The 16330-nt window shown below is 37.4% G+C and overlaps 1 protein-coding gene across 6 annotated transcripts in view; it reads left to right on the top strand.

Annotated features, from left to right (window-relative positions):
• The first annotated feature begins 2814 nt into the window (after positions 1-2814).
• Positions 2815-16330, top strand: part of TLK2 (tousled like kinase 2) — a 3436060-nt gene continuing 3422544 nt past the window's right edge. For 4 of the 6 annotated variants that reach the window (XM_044055220.1, XM_044055218.1, XM_044055219.1 and 1 more), the window contains exon 1: positions 2816-2984. The gene's annotated coding sequence lies outside the window, so the exon portion shown is untranslated. Of the gene's footprint in view, positions 2985-3193; positions 3383-16330 lie in introns of those variants that run through there. The other 2 variants (XM_044055221.1, XM_044055217.1) reach the window with 2 other exon arrangements.

The following is a 16330-nucleotide window of genomic DNA, read 5'->3' as shown; positions in this document are numbered from 1 at the left end:
TCTCCAAGATTAAATGTCCTTGGTGAATGTTAATAGCCAACATTCCCCTGAGCCCATCCATAATAACATCTTCCATTCTAATCCCAAGGATATAGTGAATATATTAACACATAAACTTAGTGATTTCCTAGTCCCCTCTACACACACTGTTGTCCCCACCATCCCTTACAATTAAGTTTCCCTTGTAATCATCTTGGAACAATTCTTACAATCCCTATCAAAGGCTAAAAATAATGCTTTCAGTTGGCCAAACATAGTAGGCTGCATTCTCATTAGTGCCAAATATGCATTATCTGAACCTCTTCACAAACTGTTCAACCTCAACCTATCTACATTGTTTACACATGATGCCTAGAGAGCAGTTACTGTGAACCCCCTACATAAGGGTGGCACCTGTACAGACCCATCAGCCTCACCGGCCATATATATGCAAAGCCATGGATATATCTTCACAGAACTCATTTATGCAGACATAGACAGCATAACTGATCTAGATCACAAACAGTTCAGGCTTGGGAAGGGTAGGTCATCAATCTGGCCGAGGCTTTTGAAACCATCACACCTACTAGTATTATTGGAAAAATTAGAGATTTTACATCTTGGTGATGATCTCGCAGGCTAGAAACCCTACATTGTCCTGGGTTCAGTTCCATGAATTACAGTTTACATACTGCAGCTATCTGTCCGAGCAAAGGACATAACCAGACAGATATGCTTTTCTCTTGAAAAGATACATATGCAACTAGATGACTTACTTAGTTTACATAAGAATAACATAATGATGCTTTCTGGCATACCTCTTTAACTTTACGCAAAGATGCCCTCTGAACTTGTATGAGAAGGATTCTGAATTAACTGACCCATTTTTTACTTGAACATTTGCTTTTGCCTCTCTTCTACCTACTTCCTCTTCAACGTTCCTATTTCACTCCTGTTTACAAAGGTCTGCATAGAATTTTAATATTTTATTTTTTTTTTCCCTCCATACTATGTTTTTCAATGTTTAAAATTGCTAATGTATTTTTCCAATATTAATCTTTATTTTGTATAAATGTTTTTCTGGAGCTTTTCTCCTCGGGCCTCTACTGAAAATGGACATGTATCCAGTTAGACTAGCCCGGTCAACAAATGTAAAATAAATAAATGTAAAATAAATAAAATAAATAAATAAATAAATAAATTTTAGTAGGGATAATATTGGAGTACCCCCCAAGGCTCTACCTTAGGTCCCCTTCTTTTTTCCTTATTTAACGATCTACACAAACATTCCACAAGCCACCTGCATTCAATATGCAGATAACTCTACTTTAATCTGTACAACTAAGAACATAGCCTCTCTCCAGTCCCTCACCCAAACTGTTTGCCATAATGTTGAAAATTGGTTTATGCAACACTGCCTCCTCCTAAATCCCAAAAAAAACAAAATGACTGCTCTTTAGTCCAACTCATAAATCACCTCATCCATTCTTCACAATAACCTCTACCAATGTTACCAACATAACCCCAGATACTACAACCTGCCTACTAGGTGTAACAATTGATAATCGCCTCAACTACAATGACCACATTAACTCCACTACAAAGTCAGTTATTAAAAAACTTGGTACTGTCTATAGAATTAAACCCTTTATTACCCCTTCTGCCAGAAAAACTATTGCCCAGACCCACCTTATTTCTACCCTTTTCGATGCCTCTGCTATATATATATATATATATATATATATATATATATATATATATATATATATATATATATATACACACACACACACACACACACACTAACCTATCTAAAAACATCTCGAAACTTTCCACCTGTTATAATAGTATAGCTAAATTCATCACTTGCTCCCCCTTTAAAACTCACCACTGCCTCAACCAACTGGGATGGCTAGAATTACAGAACCATATACTTTGTCAACAATTACTTATCACCCAAAAGATCCTATATACCACCCCAACACCACCCCTATCCTCACTAATATGATTACACCATACAAAAAAATCTGGCTACACTATGCTCTGCTAATAAGATCCTAGTTTCCTCTATTAAATCGAAGAACAAAGCTGGTGACTCACTTTTCTCGAACACAGCAGGTAAAAGCTGGAATCAGCTTCCTTCTGAAATATCAACCCATGCTTCTACTTCTCTATTTAAAAAACATCTTAAAACTCACTGGCTATGTCCATGTGCGAACCCAGACTGATCTCTTTCCCCTTCCTGCTCTCACCCCTTTCTCTACTCCTCTAACCTATGCCTCTAATTCTAGTCACTACACTTTGCTTCATAGTATGAGGATAAAATAAAAAAGGGTTTTCTCTCCTAATTGGGTTATTCTCAAACTTACTATTGTGTTAAAAAGCCCTTACATATCTTTTTCCTGCGTTAAATGCTCAGTTGACTGCACTCCCTTGGTACCATAAACTTTAGTGCTAGTACGCGACAACAAGCAAGACATTAACGACAAATGGCAAAATTCACAGGAAAACAACGGCTAAACAGTTCTGCATAAAACTAAATATGAATACCCCCAAATTCTACCACTTGCCTTTTTTGAAATACTTGCGGACTAATAAAAAAACAAACAATATTGTATGCGAGAGGTCACGGAGCACAATTATGAATAAAACACCACAGCAGCCAGTTTATAAAATATATAATGAACTGCAGCGTTAAATTACACATGTATTTACCTACCTAGTCACGTTTTCTATTAAAAAGGTACAGAAAAAGAAGAACAACTAGCATCTTACAAGTCATAACTGCCACAGGTACAGAGGCACATATGTGTAAAAACTAAGCGAGCGTCATCAGCGCGACTTACGCGATGACGCATCGTCAGGAAAACGTGCGGCCACAAGCTGTGGCAGGCCAGAAGGCGATAAGCATAAAAAAAATTGTTAAACTGAGACTTTGGATTTTTTTTCCCTTGTCGTGACCGAGGGATATTGCGATGCATACGGTGATTGGCGAACGGCATAAGGTAGCGCACCAAATCACTGCACATGATCTTTACTGTTATAGTTATAAATATTTAAATATACATTTAAGAATCCGAGAAGTGTCCGTATATGCAATATTTTATGGCTTGATAAGGAAAGGCCTTGAATCATCGACTTGGGAGTTGCCCTGCTTAGTTGGGGTCATACCTCTCAAGTATCCCTGAATGTGCATCAGTATTGCGTTTTGTCCGTCATAAATTTTTTGATGAAATAATGAGATTTGCAGTCCCTAAATGCTATCACATCTCACCCTAACGGACTTGTCCTTAGTCAAAAATGTATATCACCAAAAAGTATCTTGTTCTTTTAACTTTCTGAGTGAATAGTATCGGTGTTTAAAAGGTGGCCCTGATTTGGGCCTTTGTCTCTGATTCTTGAGGTGAGAGAGCAGGACCCACGGTTGGAGTTGTGTGTCTGTGTTGTTTTTAGTGTGAAAGGAGATTTTCCTGTGGAAGAGTGAAGCAATTTAAAGCATAACATGCTGCTGAAATGTTCTGAAGTTTGAGTGCTAATTTGCTTGCTGTTAATGTTACGCCCTGATGAACGCTATATTGGTTTGGATCATATTAATTTTAGAAGTCTATCAAATTATTTTTTTTACATTTAAAGACATTGCTTTAGCATTATCAAGGTGTGCACCTGTGAGCAGCTGTCGTGGTCTTACTCTTTCCCTGTACGTTGGTCTGTTTCTTTAAGTGCATTATACAAAAATGTTTTGAACACTAATTCATGAGCTATTAAATTGATTTAAGAAGTTGTCAATTTGTCTTGTACTCTTCAGAACGTTGTGTATGCTTCTGATAATATGTTGAAATTGTTCACTTTTTATGTTTTGTGATGGGGAAAGTTACTGCACATAAACACTTTTTTAATTTGTTCTAAATGCGTGTGTCTCTATTGATGTTAACAAGTTGAGACTAGGTGAGAAACAAGATTATTATATGAAATAGTAGAACAAAATTCCAGAACTAGTTAAGTCTTGAAACAAAAGTGTGGTATCCCAAAGTAATCACACATTGGGCTTGTATTTTGTGAGACCCACAGGTACTATCCTAGCATTGATTCCCTCCCCACACCTATTGTAAATGTAAAGATGGCTGTAAAATATAATTCATTTTGTAATGTGTAATCCATTGAAGTGTAAATTAAAGGTTGTATATTCTGTTTTACAGTGCATAATGATTGTTTATAGTGTGGGCTGCATGATAGTCATGCATGCATTACTGTTAATAGTTACATTTGGCAAGCAGTGGAATAGCACATTACGCCTGCAGCTGTTTGCCCTGTATTGAGTTTGTGTTTTCATTATAGTATGTTCATGCAGGCATGGAACGTGTATTAATTTCAGGGACTGGTTTCTGCCTTTATTTATTTATTTATTTATTTATTTATTTATTTTTGCCAATAATTGCAAACAACTGATGATGACTTATGAGGATTTGATAATTGTCTGATACTGTTGGGTGATATCTAGGCAGTGGATGAAATCTGAGGTGTTACCTAATCATTCAGTAATGTTTTGTTTTATTTTGTACACTTTGTGATTTTTATATGCAACTTCAATTTTCATGTAACACTTGGAGTCTGTGAAATACTTTGCTGTACTTTAAAATATTCCTCTTGATTAGATTTAGTTTCTGCTTTGTGTTTGTACTTCAGTTTAATTGTTTGCTTCTGCTGCTTTCGTTGGTCACTTATTTCTGAGTGGTGGGTGATGAGTGCCTGCAGCCAGTGTCTGGTCTTGGACAGTGAAGGTTGAATGTACTTAGTAAAAGTGTTTATGTTTGGGTTCATTGTGGTTGCTTCAGGGAAAGCTATTTATATTCCTGCTTATCAAAGGTGATTCTTTTTTTTCTTAAGGGTATTGCTTGAAATTTCATATTGTGAGATTAGTAGTGTGTGCATCTGCGCAGTTTATAAAAATGTGAGTATTTTATGCAGAACCTTGCGGGGAGTGGAAACACGCATGTGCTGGGAATTAGTCATCCATTTGTTTTAATATAACAGCAGATTGTCATGTTTTTGGGGAAAAAAGACGGACTGTTAGCCTTAGATTAAGGTTATAACAACATTTTGAGTAACATTATTTGGCCAAAGTGGCCTGTTAACAAAACTGCATTTGGTTGTTGTCCAGCCTTTAAATTACGGCAGCAGTGAGGTGGTGCCTCCTGAATGTTGCTTGCATAGCTATCTACTTTGTTTCAATGTTTGTTGCTGAAGCAGTGCTGTTTATTAAAATAAAGTAACTGATCTGATTTGTAGCTGATCTGCAGCAGCACGTATTTAAGATGTGGTGCATCTGTAAGCAGGAGGACCTAGTTTTTGTGTGATACTCACAGCTAACACTGATAAAATTTAGCAATGGAGAACTGTAGTTAAATTATGTGGTTTCTCTTTGGAGAGAGATAAAACAAACTATTTTTGTGCAGATAGTAAAGCAATAAGTTGTCGTTGAGAATTGTTATGCCACCTCAAGAGGGGAGTGTTGCATGGATCAGAAAACTTATGAATCATTTTAATATTTACTTGATATTTACTCCATTTTTTTCCTTCTTGATGTTAGTTGTCTAAAGACTCGTTCCGTTTAACATGGAGTCTATGCTTGCTTCCTTTTTAAGTTTAGTTGAGCTGCTATTCTATCCTTTTGTAGCTTATCAAGGGAAGATGAAGTTAGATGTGCACTTGTATAAAACAAGAGACGAGTTTAGTACAGAATTAAGAGATTAGTGCATGGACGTGAAAGATTGAGCTTCGTATATTTTTTCTTAGTGCTTACATTTTGACAGATGAGAACAATTGAAATTGTGGTGGTTTCCAACTGACACGTGGAATAGTTGGTCATTTTCCTAATATAACTAGCTTGCTACCAGTTTGTTGGAACATAGCTGAATGCATACTATTGTCAGCTGGAATAAGAAGTATAAAACAAAAAAGTTCATATCTCTTATTTGTTAAGCAAGTATGTGTTTGGGTGTATGTGCTTGTGATTCTTTGCTAGAGAGAGAAAGAGGAGAAGCAGAAGCTAATTTTTTTGAGAGATGATTTGATGAACAACCTACCAGTGCCAGTTTCTTTGCAAGAGTGGTCTGGATTGTAATGTGGGCACACATGTTCCTTAATTTTATATGTTGACGTTGAGACAACTGACAAATTGCTTGGCACCTTTTCCTTTCATTAGAAAGCCATAAGTAATGATTGTAGCTAATTTGGAAAGTAAAGTGGGTTGATTTAAGTCACTTGTTATTACCACCATTTAAAAATGGGAATAGCTTTTACCAAAAGTTTCCTAGCCCTTTCTAACATGTAATGTGGGAGCAGTATTATTTATTTTTTTTTTGTTGCACAAGTTGTTTATAGTTAATGGGATGCTAATAAGAAACCTATACTAGAAAAGGTACATTTGCAACAATTTAAAGTATATTATTGATGTGTAATACAAAATCTCAAGGTGACAATGGAGGTTGCTTTTTTATGTACCTTTCTTAAGTGGTTGTTCATAACATGCAGTCTAGAGTTGTCATTAATTAAAATCTACATCACTCAACAGTTCAGTTCACCATCACTTAATTGTTCAGTTTACTTCCATGATTAAAACGATCTTTCTTGCTGTTATTTGCAAATAACTAAGCTTCATTGTGAATGCGATTGTTGCTTTTTACAATGTAGATATAGTCCAAAAGTTAGCTTGAAAGTAGTACGTTTTGCTATAGTTATTGTTTCTGCTGTTTTTAGCATATTTTTAAAACTCATTTAGGGAGGATAGTTTCAATAGTAGTAGGAGCAAATGGGTCTTGTACATAAATATAATTGTAGATTCTTTTTTATGTTACCAATTCACGTAACTCCGTGCAAATTGGAGAAGGAGTCATTACTGGACACATTGCAGGTGCTGTGAAGAGCGCTTATGGCTTCAATCAAAGATTGAAACAATACTAATTTAATGAGCTTTAATCGTACTTTGACTTAGGAATGGGGTCCATTCCTGTCATGGTATTAGAAACCCAAAAGATTTGGAGATATTAAAAAGGGAGTTCTGTCTCTTTGCATATATTTTATATTGTACTTTGTGAAGCTAAATGCTTAAAAGTCGTCCTGTATGTGGTAAGATAAGATAGTAGAGCAGGTTAACAGCTTTAAGTATCTAGGAGAGGGGGTGGTGAAGAAAGTATGATTAAGGAGGCCAAAGCTAGAATCAGACAGGCTATAGCCAACTGGCACAGTGTGTCAGGGGTATTGTATGGCAGATGAATGCTAAGGAAGCTGAAAAATAAGGTGTGTAAAATAGTGGTGCGACCAGTACTGCTGAATTGTACAGAAACCTGGGCAGTAAAGGTAGAGCAGATGAGGAAGCTAGAGGTGATGGAAATGAAGTGCCTGAGATGAGTGGTAGGATGCACACTGTGGAGTGGACAAAGAAGTGAGGACGTCCGAGCAGAAGCCAAAGTTGCTCCAGTTGCTGAGAAGGTCAATGAGCAGATTTTGGTGATTTGGGAACATGCAGAAAAACAGAAGACAATCTAGTGAAGATGTAGGACAGACAAGGAGGCAAGAGGAAATGAGGGTGTCCAGCAAAGAGACAGCTTGTGAGAGAGAATACCTGTGATAGTTTGAGAGTCATACCCAAGGTAGGAGAGTGTCATTGAATCGAGTGATTGTGACAGTTAACATGACACATTGACCCCATGTAGAAAATGGGGGGGGGGGGAGGTGTTGATCTAAGATGCATAGGAAAATTGACTGAACCAGAACCTTGTTTGTTTGTTTGTGTCTTTCGGCTTTTCCCAGTTAGGGGTCGCCACAGCGGAACTGGTCTGCTAATGATTGGTAGTGGATTTTTACGTACCGGGTTACCAGCCCTGACACACAACCTTCAACGAAGGCACGCCCCATTCATGTATGCCTCCACACAGAAGACGCTCTAGCTGAGAATCGAATGGGACAACGTCTTGCTATGAGGCGACAACGCTACCGCAGCACCACCACCTCATCTCCAGACTGAACTATGTAGCACAAATTGCTGTTGCCTCCTCAGCAAGTATGAATGTGACTGTCAGTGTCCCTCGGGGCATGGTGCCGGGGCTGTCTCTCTTGGTGCTTGCTTCACAAATTCTCCAAGAAGAAAGCTAAGAACCAGAATCCATATAGCACGAATTGCTGGTGCCTCCTCAGAAAGTTATGAATGTGACCAGCAGAGTCCCGCAGGGCTTGGTGCTGGGCCTGTCCTTTTCGGTCATTGCTTCATAGATTCTCCAAGAGAGCCAAGACCTCTGGTTAACAAGGTTTGCAGATGAGTGCAAACTGGGGCTTATTGTTAAGTCGCCATATGATACCTAAACTCTCCAGAATGAGCTCTACTTGGTAAACTCTTGGTGTACTAAAACTTGGGTTCACATTAAAGGCTAAAAAGTGTAATATTACTTTTGGTAGACAACCTCTCCCTTCATCATACTATATAGACTATACACCACTGTAAAAAGAAAATGTAGTCAGGGACCTAGGCACTAGGATTGATCGCCTCTCTTTTTTGACCATCGTATGATAGTGGTTGTTAAGAAATCTGTCTGCATTTCTTAGGGAGTGATAACATCTTTAGAATTTGATTATACTTGCATTGACCATGCCAGCTATTGAGTACATTGATCCCTTTTGGGGTGCATCTCACAAACCTGTCCAGTAACTAAGACCCCAGAGGTTCTTTACCAAAACGATCAGAGGCCTGTAGTCTCTGAGCTGCCAAGAAAGGCTGTAAACACTATTCCTTTTTTATTTAAATGCTGGTTATCAGGGCAGAGCATCAATTACAACATAAGTTGCAGGCACTGCTGTAGTTGCATTAAAAATAGTAGCAACAGAAATGTAAGAAAATGAACCAACAGTGGAATAAAAAAGTAATTGGTGGTCTCTCACGCACGCATACTATGTACATATTTTATGTCCATGTTGAGTTGTACATTTTACAGTTGGAGAAGTGAAATCAGAGGGAATAGCAAGAAAAAAATGAAGTAGAATTAGCTTTGGAAATTAAGGGGTAACATGACTGTTAAGAGAGAGAGAATTAATGGTAAGGCATGGAGTCCGAGAAAACAGTGAACTGAGAAAGGTACATGTGATGGTGAGCAAAGGAGAAGCTATATACATATTTTCAGAAACAGTCTCAGTGGTAATGAATAGAGTAGCAACAGATTAGTGGTTATAGTGATCATTCAGTGTCTTATTGAAGTAGAGGTGAGCTCTCTCTCAACCTTGCTCTTAGAGGCCTGCTTGTCCTGTATCTCTGCAAGCCATTATGTCCACAGTACTAGTAGCAAGGACCTAAAGTGTTCACCAGAAGATAGATAAAACAACGTGGATCGGCAGGTTTGTAGTTTAGTGCCTCCTAATCCTCTGGAATAAGCATGTACTGCTTGTTCAGCAGTGCAGCTGCCTGTTTTCTTTAAACAATAATCTTGATGAATATTCACAGATTAACTCTTGGTGTTGATGTCTGTGGTCCTGGAGAGAGGAGATGCAGCTTGGAGGATGCTCGCTAGGCATTAGTGGTGATGTGACTTGATGACCAAGGAATGTCTGTGTATCCTGTGGAATTGACAGCTTGAGTGTCAGTTCATGTAGTACAAGTCTCGAATGTGAATGTGATGGTGGGAGATGGTTTAGTCTGAGGTTTTGGTACCTTGCAGGTTCAGCAATGTCTGAATAGTGGTACAGCTAACGGGTGGAGGGGTATGTGGGACAAACAGCAAGTTTTGAAGGGTTCTCCTTTATGTGCATTGGGGGATTGATACTTTCAGTTTGGATCTAATGCTTGTGACAGAGAAACATGTAATGTTTTAGATGTAGGATTATTTTGTGTTGCTTTCAATTGGACTGTATTCTTTAGCTTGAACTTGACAGATGTTGGTCATTCTTTTGATTTTAGACTATGCAATGTTTTAGTGATGCACTTAGAATATATAATTTGCTTTGAGTTAAGAAACTTTTTTGTTCTGACTCAAGAAATTTAGCTTGCTCTGGTTTGCATAACACAAGCAGAAAGCATCTTGACGTTTTTGTTGAGGCTTACTCTATCCTTCGTTTCAACAGAATTTAAGCGAATAGCTGTCTTAACATTTTCCTTAGAATTTTTTCTCCTTTATTTTTTGCATTGTTAAACAGGTTTCAGAATTTTATTTATGGCCGAATGCAAGCTTCTTGGCTTTGTCATGATTTTAGGTTCCAGAAGATTTTGCCATATGCACCTTTTTATTCAGCGTTTCAATTAGTGATGTGCTTGCAGTCTTCTTCTGCTCTTAGTTTTACCGCTGTGTAAGGAGTTACTTCTGAAACTCTTGTTTAGTTGTCTCTGAACTGGTTTTTTTTTTTTTTTCCTTCTGTAATGATTTTGGTGTACTTTACAGATCCTTAAAGCATTGTTGAGTAGCTGGCTGATTCTGATATATGAATAAAAAAGGTTTTAGAAGACTCCACACGGTGCCTGATTAAGTTGTGGCTGCATATTTGTGTAATAGTATTAAAGGTAATTACTAATCAGAACTAGAAACATTTCTGACTGTTTTTTATGTTCTGTACAGTTCTAGGTCTGCTGTACCACTTTAACTGTTTATTACTTTCCTCATTTGCTCTACTTAAAAGTGAGGTGGGGGGTTATTTTGCTTTCATGGGAAGACTTTTTATTTTGTCCTCATAATGCAACATAACCTGACTTAGTTTTTCTTTTTCTGTAGTATGTGGGGTAGTACCCTGAATTGATGCTGTGTTGAGTGTTTGACTTGCGCTTTTGGTTGTGAATCCCTTAAAATGTTCCTGACTGTTTTGTTTTTGTTTCAGTCAGAAACAATGGTCACACTGATTTGGGAAACCTAGAGAGGTTTCGACAATTTTGTTACATGTACATTTTTGCCACTTATTCATTGTGTGCTTGCAGTTGTATTGTGAAAGTTTTTCAGTTTTGTAACTAAGGCAAAAAAGGGCAACTGGTCCACTGAGTAACAGAAAACATACATCAGCTAAATGAGAATAAAAGAACTGAAATTAATAATTTGCAGAGTAGTTAAAATAATGGGTTTGTAATGTGTAACTTCAGTGTACAATAAAAGTCCAAATCTGGTTTAGGATGGTTTCGTGATGATTTGATGAAAATCATTTTTTTTTTTTTACTTAAAAGCTTGTATATATGTAAATATTTATTAAGAAAAATTTTGTTGAAGTCTTTGTAGATCAGTTCATTAGATGTTATATAAAACTTTACTAATGCTTTATCTTTAGTTGTAAAGTTCAAACTGAAATGGTAGATATACTGCAACCAGAGTAATGTGTGTGGTATAATATCCCATATTTTTTTCACTGGGGAGCAATGGCATAATTATGCAAAATGTCTGCATTTGAATTATTGTATACTGAGTAGGTAAGAAGGAAACGTGCATATTTTTGAGTAGGCGTTGAATCATAAATTGTATATAAAAAGTATATAAATAGTACTTATTGAGGGGATGGAAGATCAAGCTTTTTCCATTAAAAAAAATCCTTTTAGTCTGATCAGGCCAATAAGATGAGTGAAAAAAAAAAAAAACGTCCGTTATCTTTGTATGGAAGCAAATTATTTGAAAGAATGCTAATTTATTTTTCAATGACATGAAAAGTGCTAACTCTGCTACTGACACTGCAAATGATTAAACAAAGCTTTTTAAGTTTATCTGTACTGTATCAACATGATAGCTTTTTGGGAGGAGGTAAAACACGTTTCTTATTCATGCCTGTGCCCCTCACTGAAATATGAAAGCTCATATTTACAAGCGTCTCGGACCATGTGATTGCATGGGCTTTGACAGATAAAATGACAGTGTTTTAAATAAACCCAGATTATTTGCCAAAAAGCAGTACAGTGTTTTAAGAAAGACTTGATTACATGCCAAAATATTGAAAGTAAAGTGCATACAGGAAAGCAGGATAACCTGTACGTTATTTCTGCGTGACACACTAAGAATCTGGTTAAAGTAAGCAGGTGCACTTTGAGAGGGGAAAATGATGTACAAGGAGTGTTGCAATTTCTTAAACTGGTGCATAGATTGTCAATGAAAATATTAATGGTACTTAGATCTTTCCCAGAATTTATGAATGCTTTTGTATGTGCCCATTTTGTTGACTTAGCTGTACTGCGCAGTGCACATTTTTGTAATAGACCCAGATTGTGAACATAAAGCGGCAGTGCTTAGAAAAAGAAACATACATCAACAACAAATAATAGTATTTATCAGTGTATGGCTAATCTTAGCGAAGATTCGATCTTAATATCAGAATAAATGGAGTGGAGGGATGGTGGAAAGAGATGATTTAATGTATTCACTGTTATAAGAAGGTATATCCATTAGAAATGCATTGAAATATATATATCTTTAGTAAAAACTATTGGCATAATGTGGGGGGCTACACCCCCCACACCCCCCTTATTTAATATTCTCACTCCAGGGATGCACTGCAGTGGGGCAAGGGCTGTATTCCATTTTCAACCAAGTGAGCTTTCAGTGAAGTGCAATGCCTGGTATCATTTTCGACTAAGTGTAATTCGACCAAGTGAGCTTTCAGTGAAGTGCAATGCCTGGTATCATTTTCGACTAAGTGTAATTTGACCAAATGTATGGAATCCATCTATATATATATATATATATATATATATATATATGTGTGTGTATGTGTGCGTATATATATATATATATATATATATATATATATATATATATACACACACACACACACACACACACACACACACACACACACACGTAGTTAAATAACCATTACAATTACAAGCATGAAAACTTAGTAAAGAGGTGACCTATGCCTGACATACAAGGCCATGTCAAACCCAGATTTGATGAATATGCTTCATCTCAAAAAATCTAGATCCCTCAGAGCCACAAGGGCGGGTGACTTAAACCTCGACACGGTTATTAATAGGACGTGCTGGAGGGATAGATTCATCACCCAAAGACTCCCTATGCTGTGGAACAAAATCCCGGTTTATGTGAGGCAGAGCACCTCGCTGGCCTTGTTCAAGAGGACTCTTGACCAATGGATGGGAGATCGCAGATACACCCCAGGGGTTACCTCAGTGTCACTGCTCGACAGAGGCACAGCTAAATAATGGGCATAGTTTCTCCAAACTAAGGGGTGGCGTAAGCCACAAAACTATGGCTAGGCTTATAAATGCCCTCTGGCAGATAGCCTAGTATGAACCTATGAACCTATTTAAACCAATGTATAGAGTCAGGTAATAACAAGAGCTAGCAGTAATTTGCAAGATTATCCATAGTAAGCAACTATATGTATGGTATTATGTATGGTTTTATGTTTGCAACAAGTTTTTACATATGGATCTATAGAATTTGGTACATTTTTAGATATTTTATGAATTAATTTTATGACAGCATATAGATAATTTGATTTAATGAATTTTGTATAAAGTTTCATATTTTATGTATGTCAATATTATTGAATTGTACAACAGTGGTATGTGGATGAAAAACAGGCTAGAAACCAAATGTATAGCTTTAAAGCTTAATTAGTATAGCTATCACATGATGGTCAATGAATCCCATATATACAGCTTTATTTTTACTGACATTTCATCTTGCTAAAGCTTGGCAATGGGACCAAGTGAAAGAGCTTGATTCAAACTGTTGTTTTTTCAATTGGTCGAAGTATTGTGCTGAATAGCAAGTTTTTAAAAGGTTTTAAGACGAGCAATAAATTTTTCACTACGTTCCTCCATCGACTGGTTCTTTGAGCAGTGGAAGGGTTGCTTTGGTGTTTTTGCTGCTAGTCTTTCGAGATATATATATATATATATATATATATATATATATATATATATATATATATACATATACACATACACACACACACAAATAGTTAAATAACCATTACAATTACAAGCATGAAAACTTAGTAAAAAGAGATATTTAAACTAATGTATAAATTCAGGTAATAACAAGAGTTAGCAGTAATTTGCAAGATTATCCATAGTAAGCAACTATACATTTCAAAGCCATAAGTTTTGTAAGCTACATGAGGTGAAGATGTAAAATACAAAGACAGACTGCAAATAAGAAGCAAAAAGCATGTTTCTAGCACTACTAAAGGAGAGCATAGAGGGTGGTAGGTGACTAGAAATGCTAAGAAGTATGTACAGGCGAAAGAGAGGTTCAAGTGGGATGATAGCAGTGACAGGTCCAGGTGCTGTTTAGGTAAGTTTATCATCTATGATAGCCCCAAGGAGTATAGTATGGGAATCTAGTTTTAATAGTTGTGGCATTAAGGGAAGAGATGGTAAATGAATATTTAAGATGGCAGAGGGATTTAGGGAGGTTTAGGGTTGAGTATGGGTTGGTTGTTAGCCAAGTTTCATTCAGGTTGAAAGGTGTTTGTGTCAGGGTGAGCAAATCAGGTTATCAGCATTGGAGATGATTATAGAGTTATCTGCGTACTTTGAGGAATGATTGATTGAGGACAGTAAGTGTAAAGTTGATTAGTAAAGATGTTAAAGAGAAGGGGACCTAGTATAGAACCCTGTGGGATGCCCATTTTGATTGGGAGAAAGGGTGATAGAGCAGACAGCCATTTGACAGATTGCTGTCTGTCTGTGAGATAGCTGTTAAACCAAGCGGCAGTTGCAGAAGAGAAGTTGAGTTGAGAAAGCTCGGAGAGGACGGTGGAGTGAGAGACTGTGCCAGATGCTTTGGGAAGATCTAAAAAGAGTCGGGACACAATTTTATTATTGTCTCTGGCTAGAGAGGTAGTAAAGGAGATAAGGACAGTAGTGGTGCTGTGGTAGGGGCAGAAGTCATGCTGAGTTGGGGTGATCAAGTTTTCCTTGATGAGATAAGCCAAGATTTGTTTATAGACAGTGTTAGAGAATTTTAGAGAGGGGAGGAAGTATGGCAGTAGGACTACAATTAGAGGTCTACAGAGTCTCCACCTTCATGTATAGGTATGGTAGGGATTTTTTTTCGGAGAGTAGGGGCAGTGGATTCCCTAATAGATGGATTTTTATGAGGATGGTGACCGGATGTGCAGTACAGTTAGCTGCCTTAAGGAAGAGAGATGGCAGATTATCAGCTGAAGGGGAGCATGGTTTAAGTTTGAGAAGATTTTTGATGTAGTTGGTAGGAATGGGATTACGTGAGAATGGGCATTTTTGTAAAAGAAGGGTTGTAGGAGGAGAAAGGGATAGTAGGGTAGGAAGTCTTCATAAGATTGCTGATGGTATCTATGAAGTACGAATTTAAATTAGATGCAGTTTCTTGTGGTGTGTTATTTGGGAAGGGGTTGGGAGTTGAGGGATTCCCGGGGTGGAGAATTTTGTTAACACTATTCCAGAGGTTTCTTGGTTATGTAGTAAGGGATGAGTAGTAGAAGTTTTTTTTAGCAATGTTAATGTGCTTTTTTTGGTCAGAGTTCCGAGTTCCATGTATTCTTGGTAGTGTGCAAAAGATTTGGTCTTAGTCCAGAGTTTCCAGACAGAATCTCTGTTTAGAATAAGAGACTGAGTAGAGTTGGTGAGCCAAGGGAGAACACGGAGATTTGACTGACAGTTCTTGGAAGGGCAGAGGACATCACTGTCTTTAGAAAGATGGGAGTTAAATTGAGTAACAACTTCATCAAGAGGTAGGAATGAAAGGAAGGACCAATTAATAGAGAGAGAGTCGTTGAATAAAATGAGGTTGACATTGGAAAGCTTTCGTTATTTATATTTGTGAGGTCGAGAGAGGTGGGGAGAATCTTTGGACGTGAATAGGAGAGTGGTCAACGATTTCATCTGGTAGGGATTCCAGTTGGTGATAGAGGTTAGGTTTAGAGACAAGAATCCAGTCTAGGATAAAACGAGTATTTGTGGGTTTGGGAAGAAAAGTGGGAGAAGTAATAAGTTGGGTGAATCTATAAGTTTTTATACTGGAGGTGGTGGAGTTAGAGATGAAGGGAAGCCAGTTAATATTAATGTCGCCTAGTACTATAGTTTCATTATGTATATTGGCCAGAGATCCAATTTAGAATCTGTTCTCTCCAGGGGGTATGTATGTGGTGACTGTAATAAGGGATTTATAATCCGTTGAGTTTGCAGTTACCTGCAGTGAGTTCTTCTGGTGAAAAGAGGGAGGAGGGTTGGTAAGAGTGATAAGGTTAGGATGTCTGAATGCATAATGTTAACACCTCCACCTTTTTTATGTATGTGATCGAAGCGTAAAATGTTTTAACCAGAGGAGGAGAAATTCATTGTGTTATGTGGTTATAGCCAGGTTTCAGAGAGAGTAACTGTGTTAGGGGAGTACTGGAC

The sequence above is a fragment of the Protopterus annectens genome, chromosome 13.part0 (genome assembly GCF_019279795.1).
Source record: "Protopterus annectens isolate FY-2018-M chromosome 13.part0, PAN1.0, whole genome shotgun sequence".
NCBI lineage: Eukaryota > Metazoa > Chordata > Ceratodontiformes > Protopteridae > Protopterus > Protopterus annectens.
This window is presented reverse-complemented; position numbering and strand designations above follow the sequence as displayed.